Source organism: Dipodomys spectabilis, unplaced genomic scaffold, assembly GCF_019054845.1.
Source record: "Dipodomys spectabilis isolate Male_0828 unplaced genomic scaffold, ASM1905484v1 ptg000434l, whole genome shotgun sequence".
NCBI classification, from domain to species: domain Eukaryota; kingdom Metazoa; phylum Chordata; class Mammalia; order Rodentia; family Heteromyidae; genus Dipodomys; species Dipodomys spectabilis.
The window spans coordinates 278402-291229 of NW_024871111.1; the positions used below are offsets into that span (position 1 = coordinate 278402).

General features: G+C 37.4%; 1 pseudogene; it reads left to right on the forward strand.

The window, feature by feature from the left end:
• Positions 1 to 247: 247 nt before the first annotated feature.
• Positions 248 to 904, forward strand: LOC122097765 (annotated as a pseudogene).
• The last annotated feature ends 11924 nt before the right edge of the window (positions 905 to 12828 follow it).

The window sequence follows — 12828 nt, forward strand, 5'->3', positions numbered from 1 at the left end:
AATTATTAGATGTAGGGAGAAATGTGGGGAAAAATAGAATTATAGGGTGGTGGCGAGGTAAGATGAGAGTGAATTTAACCAAGGCCTAATCTCAGAGAGGGAAATGGATTGGACAGAATGATAGGAGAGACATTAAGAAAAAAAAACCAGAAAATATAGAAAAACAAAAATTTAAATTTAAAAAGATAAATACTTGGTTCCCGGCCCGGAAGGCCCGCGGGTCAGAGCTGTGCGTTAACCCAGCTGGATGGAGGCGGAGGCGTTGGCCGCGTCCATGCCAGCCCCGGGAGTCTCGACCGCCGTGTCTTTGGCCCTGGAGACGGCACGGTGGATGGAGGAAGCGATGCGCATGGCCAAAGACGCCCTTGAAAATACCGAAGTCCCTGTTGGCTGTCTTATGGTCTACAACAATGAAATCGTGGGGAAGGGAAGAAATGAAGTGAATCAAACCAAAAATGCTACTCGACATGCAGAAATGGTGGCCATTGATCAAGTCCTAGATTGGTGTCAACGAAATGGCCAGAGTCCTTCTGCTGTGTTTGAACGTACCGTGTTGTATGTCACTGTGGAACCCTGCATTATGTGTGCAGCTGCTCTCGGCCTGATGAAAATCCCGCTGGTCGTCTAAGGCTGTCAGAATGAACGATTTGGTGGCTGTGGCTCCGTTCTAAATGTTGCCTCTGCTGACTTACCAAATACGGGAAAACCATTTCAGCGCATCCCTGGATATCGGGCTGAGGAAGCTGTGGAACTGTTAAAGGCCTTCTACAAGCAAGAAAATCCTAATGCACCAAAATCAAAAGTTCAGAAGAAGGAATTTCAGAAATCCTGAACTTGTAATGAAAGACGAAAGCCCCATGGTGACCTGGATGGAATCCCCAGCCTGAAAAGCTGCTGGCATGGAGGGAGCACATATTATGTGTTGTTTGTTATTCTCCGGGAAGACGGAGAATAACATTTGCACTCTTAAGGGAACAAATTAGTGCTTTTTAAAAGGCTGACAATTGTAAACAACTATTAGCTTCTCCACAGCTGAAAGAACATTTTTATGAAGGGGGGAAAAACTAAAGTTTGAGGTTTTAGGAATTAGCAAACAGTACATGTCTTTAAGCCACAGCTTCAATCCATTCCAGCTGAGTGCAGGCTGGGATTTCAGTGTCCATCCACACCCCATCACCTGCACTCATTTGGAATAGAAAGCCATGGTCACGTGTGTCCTTTACAACTGGCTTTTTGGAGGTGGAGTTGGATTTTCCTTCTTTATAGCTGTTGTGGTCTCCCAGTGTATTGGCTGCGTGAGTGTGAGTGTGTTTGTGTGTGTGTTGGCTTTAGGGCTTGAACTCAACATGTTGTTACTCTCTGGCTTTTTTGCTCAAACTTGAGTCACACCTCCAGTCCTAGCTTTATGTTGGTTAATTGCAGATGAGTCTCACGGACTTTTCCCCCCAGCCTGGCTTCAAACTGTGACCCTCAGATCTCAGCATTTTTTAGTCGCTAGGATTACAGGTGTTAGCCACCAGTGCTGGGCAAGTCTGGCTTTTTTCTACATTGTATATTATTTGTATACACTGTATACATGTGATTGTGAAATCTATTGATTTTATTAAATACATAGAAAAAATGTTTTTAAACAAGTGCCTAAGGGTCATTTAAAAATTGTACCATGTTGCTATAATAGAATCTTAAGATATTTCTGTTTTTAAGGGGCAAAGCATTAAAGGACAATAACATAAATAAGACAGTTCTTTGGTTCCCTGAACCAAAACAGGGTCTTCTGCCTCAGCAAGATTATATTCTCACAAGGATGGATGAAAAAAACGTAGTTATATACTGGAGGGTGAAGAGTTCCAACAACAGTTGGGCATAGTGATACACATCTGTAACCCCATCACTTGGAAGGCAGAGGGAGTTCAACAAGGCACTGTCAAAGCAAAAAGTTACAGCGAAATTAAAAAGGAACAAGATGAAGAAGAATGCCCACTGGTGTGAATGCCAGTTGCAAAATTAAGTAGCACGATACATTTAATCCGAAATCAGCTGTTCCTCATTTGAAAATACAGGTTATAACTGTTAAATTTAATACCTAAAATTTGAAACTGCACAGGAAAGAATATCCACAACAAAACTTTCAGTGTTACTGGGTGCAAGAAGTGTCCTGACATTTGGCAGAGCTACCCCAGGTGCAGTATACGTCTCTTCCCAGAAGGGGGCCTCAGCGTTACACCAGTGCCAGGCCCCAGAGGACCTCTCCTCAGATGGGTTCATTTCTTCAGTGGATTCATTTCCTTGATACAAAGCATCTGTATTTGTTGCTTCTGCCATTTGAGCGATGTCTCCAACTTGTTTGTTTTGAATTACTTTACAGACTGGAATGAAATTGTGGTGGAAGTATTTTTATATTGCTGAGAATAGCAGCTAATCACAGTTACATGCTTCGAAGGACTTATAATTGCTTGGTTTTGCGTGTGTTGTTTTTAAATGCATTTGAGACATTTTATGAGGAAGGATATGCATGGTTTCAAATCAACAACAATGATGCATGCACCTTCAATTTTATCTACTCTAAAATTTGTCTTCTCATTAAATGTTAGTGCCATGAGAAAAAAAAGATAAATACTTAAAAATTATGTAAGTTTATAGATGATATTGAGAGAAGAAAAGGATAGGATGAGAAGAAGGGAGGAATAGAAAGGAGACACGAAAAACACAAGACCACAATAAAACCCCAAGACTACACTATAGCTATCAGCACGACTATGTTTATTGCAGCATTATTTACCATAGCTAAAATAGGGAACCAACCCAGATGTCCCTCAGTAGATAAATGGATAAAGAAAATGTGGTATATATACACAATGGAATTCTATGCCTCCATCAGAAAGAAGGACATTGCCCCATTTGTTCAGAAAGGGAAAGACTTGGAAAAAATTATATTAAGTGAAGTAAGCCAGGCCCAAAGTAAAATAGGTCCCATGGTCTCCCTTATTTGCAACAACTAGTATATGTCTGAGTCAAGCAGAAAAGATCAGATAAATTAACGTTAGTGGAATGAACCCCAATATAAGTATTCAAAAGTTTTTTTTTCCTTTCATGCAATTGTTTCTATCATATTTATAAGATGATTTCTATGTTTCTTTGTATGTCCCTTCCCTACGGTATAACCCGTGCTTTCACTGTATTTGATGTTGGTATGATTTGTGGAGGGGAAGGGAAAAAAAATCATTTAACTAGGGATACAGGTGGACCCATTGCAACAAAGAGATGTACAAGTCATTATGTCAACAAAAGAACTTTACAACGTTGGTGGGTGGTGGGGGGAAGTTCAGGTAGGAGGATGGTGGAGTATGGCAAGGGATAGAAGGGGAAACAAAGAGGAGGCAACAATTCTTGATAAGAAAGGTATTCGTTACCTTGCCCATGTAATTTTAACTCCTCTGTATGCATTCTCACAATTAAAAAAAAAAAAAAACAAGAAAAAATGGAAAAAACAAAAATTTAAATTTAAAAAATGAAACACTTAAAAATTATGTAAGTTTATAGATGATCTTGAGAGAAGAAAAGGATAGGATGAGAGAAAGGGAGGGATAGAAAGGAGATATGAAAAACTGAAAACTAAAAATTCTCAAAATTTGTTACTTGAAAATTATATAGATATAAAGAGAAAATGCTGCTATTGAACAAGTTAAGCCAAGGAGGTGGCGGGGAAGATGGCAGAGGAGAAGCTGGAGGCTAAACAAGCTCTCCCATAGAAAGCAGTTTTAGAGTTCCAGTGAACAGCCCTAAGCCAGAGAATCACACCAAGTGTGCCATCACAGGACAGAGAGTTAGGCTAGCTAAGGAAAATCAAGGCAAATAGAGAGATCTGAGCTCTTGCCAGCAGCCGCCACAGATGCGACCCAGTTTTTGCAGCCCCCAAGAAGGTGGATAACATGGCAGGAAATCCCAATTACCTCTCAGTCCTATCTCTTAACATTAACGGACTTAACTCTCTAATTAAGAGACACAGACTGTCTAATTGGATTAAAAAACAAGATCCATCTATCTGCTGCCTTCAGGAGTCACATCTCCTGCCCATAAAAACAAACACATTTTCAATGTTAAAGGCTGGAGCAATATCTACCATGCAAACGGCCCCCATAAACAGGAGGGAGTTGCAATCCTAATATCAGATGAATTTGACTTCAAATTAAAATTCGTGAGAAGAGATAAAGAAGGTCGCTACATACTAATTAACGGATCTCTCCTTCAGGAGAATACAATTCTAAATATCTATTCGCCAAACAATGGAACACTCAAATTTATCCAAGAAACACTACTTTCCCTCAAATCCCACATAGATCCAAAGACATTAATTGTTGGAGATTTTAACACACCACTCTCCCCACTAGATAGATCAACTCGGCAAAAACTCAACAGAGAAACCGCAGATCTAAACAGCTGCATAGATCAACTAGATTTTACAGACATCTATCGAACATTTCACCCAGCAGCATCAGAATACACGTTTTTCTCAGTAGCACATGGAACATTTTCTAAAACAGACCACATTTTAGGCCACAAAGCAAAATTGTCTAAATTCAGAAACATTGAAGTTATATCTTGCATTCTCTCAGAAAACAAGGGAATAAAATTAGAACTCAACACCAAAAGCCACCAAAGAAAGTCTGGTAACACATGGAGACTGAACAACACACTGCTGAATCACGAGTGGGTCATTGAGATTAGAAAGGGAATTCAAATGTTCATGCTATTCAACAAAAATGAGCACACAAATTACCAGCTCCTCTGGGACACAGCCAAGGCAGTACTCAGAGGCAAGTTTATAGCTCTAAGCTCCTATATCAACAAATAGGAGAGATCTGAAACCAACAATTTAATGACACATCTAAACCTCCTTGAAAAAGAGCAGCAAGATAAGGCCCAATACAATAGACAGAGAGAAATAATTAAAATTAAATCAGAATTAAATGAATTAGAATCCAAAACAACTATAGAAACAATCAACAAAACAAAGAGATGGTTATTCAAGAAAATTAAAAAAATTGACAGACTTTTAGGAAATCTCAGGAGAAAAAGAAGAGATCACACCCAAGTAAATAAACTCAGAGATGAGAATGGAAACATCACCTTAAGAATCAACCAAGATTCAGAACATTATAAGGGAATACTTCTCAAAACTTTATGCTAATAAGTTTGAGAACCTGGCAGAAATGCACCTTATCCTAGCAAATATTGACATGCCAAAACTAAACCAAGATGAGTTAAACCATCTTAACAGGCCCATATCAAGCATTGAAATACAAAGAGCAATAAGAGATCTCCCACCTAAGAAAGTCCAAGACCAGATGGTTTTACAGCGGAATTTTACAAGGCCTTCAAAGCAGAGCTCACACCAATACTCCTCCAACTCTTCAATGAAATTGAAAGAAAAAGTTCACTACCGAAAACATTCTATGAAGCCATCATAACCCTCATGCCAAAATCAGGCAGGGACTCATCAAAGAAAGAGAACTATAGACCCATTTCTTTGATGAACATTGATGCAAAATTTCTCAACAAAATTTTGGCCAATCTACTTCAACAATTCACCCAAAAAATCATACAACACGATCAAACAGGATTCATTTCAGGGTGCAAACTGGTACAATATATGCAAATCAATTAATATTATTCATCACATCAACAGGAGCAAGAATAAGAACCACATGGTTATTTCAATATATGAAGTAAAAGCATTCGACAAGATGCAACACCCCTTTATGATGAAGGTTCTGGAAAAATTAGGAATCCATGGAACATTCCTCAATACAATAAAGGCTGTTTATGACAAACCTACAGCCACCATTATAATTAATGGTGAAAAATTAAAGCCATTTCCTCTTAACTCAAGAACAAGACAAGGATGTCCACTCTCTCCACTTCTCTTCAATCTAGTATTAGAATGCCTAGCTACAGCAATAAGACAAGATGCGAGCATAAAGGGGATCCAAATAGGGAAAGAAGAAATAAAACTCTCCCTCTTCGCAGATGACATGATCTTGTATTTAAAGAATCCCATATACTCCACTCCCAAATTACTCAAGCTGATTCAAAACTTTGGCAAAGTAGCAGGGTATAAAATTAACCCCCCAAAATCAATGGCTTTTTTGTATGCCAACAATGAGAAAAGTGTGGTTGAAATTAGGAAAGGAACTCCATTTATAATAGCCCCACAAAAAATAAAATACCTAGGAATTAACTTACCCAAAGAAGTGAAGGACCTATATGATGAAAACTTAAAAATCTTGAAAAAGGAAATCAACACAGAACTTAAAAAATGGCAAAACCTCCCATGCTCCTGGATTGGAAAGATTAACATAGTGAAAATGGCAATACTTCCCAAGGCTATCTACAAATTCAATGTGATATCTATCAAAATTCCAACCTCATTCCTCAAGGAACTAGAAGATGCAATTCAAAAATTCATATGGAACAATAAAAGGCCCTGAATAGGAAAAAACGCTCCTCAACGGAAAGAACACTGCTGGAGGAATATCAATACCAAATTTCAAACTCTACTATAAAGCCATAGTAATCAAAACAGCTTGCTACTGGCATAAGAACAGACCTCAGGAACAATGGAATAGAATTGAAAACTTAGAAATGAGCCTACAGACCTGTAGCCATCTAATCTTCGATAAGGGAGCTAAAACAATAGAATGGAAGAAAGACAACCTCTTCAGTAAATGGTGCTGGTGAAATTGGTTAACTACTTGTAGAAAACTGAAGCTAGATCCTTATATATCACCCTGCACCAGAATCAACTCCAAATGTTCAAAGACCTCGGAGTCAATCAGACACTCAAAACATTACAGGATGGAATAGGAGAAACCCTAGGTCTCCTTGGAGCAGGCCGAAATTTTCTTAATAGAGACCAGGAAAAACAACAAATCAAAGAAAGATTGGACAAATGGGATTTCATGAAGTTCCAGAGCATCTGCATGGCAAAGTACATAACTGGCAAGATCAATAGAAAGCCCACGGATTGGGAGAAGATCTTCAGTAGCCATACAACGGACAAAGGTCTCATATCTAAAATATACTAGGAACTCAAAAAATTAAATCCCCCAACAACAAATCCTCAAAGAAAAAACTGCCCAATAAATAAGTGGGCTAAAGACTTAAAGAGAAACTTCTCTGAAGAAGAAAGAAGGATGGCCAATAGACACATGAAGAAATACTCAACCTCCCTAGCCATAAAGGAAATGCAAATCAAAACAACATTGAGATACCACCTCACTCCAGTTAGAATGGCAAAAATCAAGAACTCTAAAAACAACAGATGCTGGAGGGGATGTGGACAGAAGGGAACCTTACTTCATTGTTGGTGCGAGTGTAAACCTTTTCAACCACTTTGAAAAGCAGTATGGAGGTTTCTCAAAAGACTTCACATAGAGCTCCCCTATGACCCAGCAATCCCACTTTGGGGCATTTACCCAAATGTTTACAAACAAGACCACACTAAAGCTACCAGCACAACTATGTTTATTGCAGAATTATTTACCATAGCTAAGATATGGAACCAACCCAGAAGCCCATCAGTAGATGAATGGATCAAGAAAATGTGGTATATATACACAATGGAATTCTATGCCTCCATCAGAAAGAATGACATTGCCCCATTTGTGAGGAAATGGAAAGGCTTGGAAAAAATTATATTAAGTGAAGTAAGCCAAGCCCAAAGACACATAGGTCCCATGGTTTCCCTCATTTGCAATATCTAGTATAGGTATGAGTCAAGCAGAAAAGGTCAGATAATATAATGTTAGGAAAATGAACCCTTAGATATGTATTTAAATTTTTTTTTCTTTCATGCATTTGTTTCTAACACATTTATAAGATTATTTCTTTGTTTCTTTGTATGTCCCTCCCCCACAATATTACCACTGCTTTCACTATATTTGATGAATGTATAATTTGTGGAGGAGATGGGGAAAAAGAAGTCATTTAAGGATACAGGTGGACCGGTTGCAACAATGAGAAGTACAAGTTGTCATGTCGAAAACAAACTTTACAACTTTTGTGTGGGCGGGGGTGGGGGGGAAGATTGGGTGGGGGGACGGGGGAGGCTGGGAAGGGATGTGAAGGGTAAACAAAGGAGGAGTCTGCAATGCTTGATAAGAAATGTACTCATTATCTTGTCCATATAATTTTAACCCCTCTTTACAGTATGTTCACAAAAAATAAAAATAAAATAATTTAAAATAATTTAATCCTAAGAGATTGTGAATTGAGTAATAAATTGCTGCATGAAGTGTGTACACAATGGGGGATAAGGTCTAATAATCGACGATGGGTAAATATCTGAGGATGATCAGAACAGCAATTAATTCTCACCAAAAAGAAAGAGAAAAAATTGAAAAGATAAAAATAAAAAGGACCAAAAGATCAGAAGAGGTAAAACACACACACACATACACACACACACACACACACACACACACACATCGATAATAAAAATTATGAAAGGAAGAAAAGATTAATAGAAAACAATTTTTGAAAAAAATTAAAAATTAAGAAAAGGTACAAAGAAGAGTTCTTTGATTTTTTTGAGGGGGATGGGGAAGGGGGTAGAATGGGAAGATCCTGCATCTCCCCCGTGTCCATAACCAATCGCTTGGTGGAGTCTCTGGTCTGCTTGTGGTGTTTGTTTTTTCTGTGGGTTGATTAGTTTCTTAAGTGAGTTTGAGCAGACAGTAAAATGCTCTGCATTACCTAGGATTTTGTGATCCTCCTCCCATTCTACTTCAGTGGGAGGGAGATCTGCTTTGAGTATCACGAAAGAGGGAGATGGCTGTTTCCTCTAGTTTGGAGATGCTGTTTTTAGGCTAGGTTCTGGGTAAAGTTGAGGTCTTTCAGCAAACAGTAGCTTTTCCCTGAGGGAATAGCTCCTGGGACACTCACAGAGCCCATCCTGGGGACATTCTCAGGTTTTTGATTACTGAATTTCAATTGATTGTCTATGCTGCTGTATGGAGGGGCAGCCTCTGGCTCAGTTTACCCAGAGAAGAAAGTCACTCCTCCAATGGTGAGGCTTCCTTGCCTGGGCTGGTTGACTTTCCTTTGGGGGGAACTGAGCCAGGCAGTTCAAGTCAGGTTCCTGTGACCTCCTAAATGACTCTTGTTTTCTTCCAAGGCCTGAGTTGGAGATAGCTGTTCAAATGGTCCTTTTTTAATATCAAAGATGGAGATCTCTGATGGTGGTGGCAGGGAGTGGTGGCCTTCTCTCCTCTGCTCCCTTAGAGTGAGGATGTCAGGCTTCTACCCACTCTAGAGTCTTTGGTCCTGGGCTGTGTCTGGCCTGCGATCTGCTGGATGAAGATATCTGCTCCTCCTCAGTTCTTACTGGTGTTGAGTAAAATCTGCTTGCCTGCCACATCTGGCATCTTTTCCCAAGACTCTCTGTGCTATAGGTATGGAGGGTATGGCCACCGCTGCTGCTGCCGCAGCCACCACAGTTGCGGCTACCAGCAAGTGCTCAGATTTGTCTCCTTGCTTTGATTTTCCCTCTCTGGCCACTCTCTGTACTCTGATGGAACATTTGGTGTGGTTCTCTAGCCTAGGACTGTTCACTTGATCACTAAAACTGCTTTGTATGCCAGAAATTGTTTAGCCTCCAGCTTCTCCTCCGCCATATTCATCTGAACATATTTTTTGCCTCTTATTGAAGTGTATCTGATATTTTCATGTAGGGTTCTCCAAATATAATATTAATTCATTTATTTCATTAGGACAATTTCGGTCAATTTATTATCCCTTATAATAATGAGAGCATGCTGTGTCAGACTCCTATCAATATGACAAAATACTTCATAAAATTAATTAAAAGGAGGAAAGTTTTATCTTGGCTTCTGATTTTATACATTTCAATATACATTTCTTATCCTCATTGCTCAGGAACATGTGATGGCCTTTTTGTATTCATGGAAGCCAGGAAGTAAAGAAGAGGAGGAATGGGAGTGGGAAAGGGAGAAAAAGGATGAGAGGAAGAGGGAGAGGGAGAAGGAAAAGGAGAAGGAGAAGTAAAAGAAGGAAGAGGAAGAAAGGACTTTGATCTTAACATCCTCTTTGATTTCAAGTTCTGAGTGACCTAATCTCTTCAACTATGCCCACTTGAAAGGGTTCACCTCTTTATGGCAATGTAGTGAAAGCTAATTATTAATCACAATCCTTTATGATTTCAGATTTAATTTCTAGTGTAGTGGGTAGATCTTTCTATACAGTTGTGATAACTTCTGTTCCTAAATATCAGAGATGTTAATTGGCATAGCAGTGATTTGGTTATACCATTACTGGAGAGATGAATGAAATATTTTGAATGCAAATACATTTTATTTAGCAGATGCAGAAGCTTCAAGAGTTTTCATGTTGTGATCTTCAAAAATGACTATTTCATCTAACTCATAATGACATGAATTTTTCATAATTTTATAGCATTTCCATTCAAGTACTTATTATTTATAATGAGGTTCTTTCCTTCAAGTTGAAGGAAAAATAATCATTTATCTTAATTATTCTATAGAGTGTAGGTATAATATGAATTTCTTACCATTCAAAAATAACTTATATTCAAGTCTATAGGAATAATTGGATAAGTGATGGAATATCTTGCTTTAGTTATCTTATACTGAGATTGATTCAATTTGTAAAAATAACTGTTGACATAAAATAAATGAAATTCACTGTTTCTGTAAAAGGACTAGGTAATCAAATATCAGAAATATATGACCAGTAACTAAGATTTTTAAATAATCAAAAAATGTATGAAGCTACATTTTTGTGTCAAAAACTTTTAGGTTAAAAAGAAGAGAAAATCATGTGACCACATTAGATAATATTTAATTTAATGAAAAATTTCTTCATTCAGCCTGATAGAGCCTATTGCCTTTAGCTTACATGAGAAATTTGATTAATGATCCCTTTTTTGCTATTGAATAATAGAGTATTTCAATTTGTCCAAAGATTCTGTCATTTAAATCTTTGAGTGCATATTTTTTCAAAAAATTGAAAACTTTTTCACAGTACAGGTTCAGGTTTAATAACTAAATAAATATCTATGTTATTTGTTAAATTGATCCTCTAGCATTCAAATAATATGAAATTTATTTTATTCTTGGATATATGAAATCTGTGATACATATGGGTGTCTAAGCTTGTAATCCTGGCTACTCAGGAGGCTGGAGTTAAAAGCCAGCCTTGGCAAGAAAGTTTGTGGGACACATCTCAATTAATCACACACACATCACAACACCCACACACACCTGCACACACACACACACACAACCACACACAAAGCCAAAAATAGAATTGTGGCTCAAATGATAGAGCAATATCCTTGAGGGAAATAAAAACAACTGGGGGACAGGTCTTGAGTTAAAATCACAGGAACAACACACAAACACACACACAATATATGTCTAAATGCTTATTTTAGTTTGAAGAAATAAACAATATCAGGAACAGTAATATTTGTTACATATCTTGCAACATTTGTGAAGTTGTTTTTAATACAATATGTCTTAAGATGTAATATAGGTCATTAAAATTAATATCAATCTAGTTAATATTTATAATTACTCATAACACCTTAGAGTACAGCAGTTTGTATTTTTCTATAAACATAAAAAATATTCTGAGTAAAAGAAAGAAAAGAAGATTGGAAGAATAATAGAAAGAGAGAAAGGAAAAAGAAAGAAAGAAGAAAAAGGCAAGAAAGGAAAGAAGAAGGAAAGAGAGAAAGAGAGAGAGGTAGGGATGTAGGGAAGGAAGGAGGAAGGACAGAAGAAAGGAAGGATGGAAAATAGGAAGGAAGGAAGGAAGGAGGGAGTGAAGAAACAAAGGAAGGAAGGGTGGGAGAAAGGAAGAGACAAACAATTTAATTTATAAAATCTATTTAGCCCAACATAAACTTCATGTAATTAATCCTTTAGTAAGTTCAAGTTTGCAATTTTCACTTCTTTGTATGTTCTCTATGCATGAATGAAACCAACAAATGAAGGATCATATATAACTAGGTGAATATGTTTGCATCTGTAGTAATATGTATGCAAATCTTTTTCTCATTTTCTATACATCATCAAATAACTATTTCCATACCATTTACACTTAGTTATAAATATTCTAAAAACTGATTAAACCAAAGGATGTCAATATATTATATAATATGAATACAAGTATTTATAGTGCTATTAATATTACAGTCTTCATGCTATATTAATTATAAAAATTTTATTATATATTTTATCAGAGAATTTAGCATCCTCTGATTTTGGTGTCTGTTTGAGTCCTACAAGCAAGCCATGATTTAAATCAAAGGAGATCTGTATTTGTTGGCTCAATCGAATATTTCTGAAAGCGATTAACTCATCAGAGCTTGTTCAAATACATCAGAAGGGCCGTAGATAGGCTGTACCACGTTTACATGATTACCTATGATGTGATTCAAGAGCCACTGAACAATCATACTTCACTTTGCCATCACTCTAATTATTCCCATTGCAAGAAGAATCATTCACATAAGTCACATGATATAAACTTGTCCTTAAGTTATTATTTCGATGAAATAATATCCAAAGGATACACTACACTGAGTTAAAGAAAAAATTGCAAAGTGTATTGGACGTTGTAACTCCTTTCATATGCATATGTGGAAATTCTATTCCCCCGGCTGGTGACATTAGAATCAACCTTTCAGAGATGGCATTACAATAATGATCCTGATAAAAGAAGCCCAATATAACTACTCTGCCATATGAATGTCCAGCAAATAGATTGTGATGAACCAGAAAG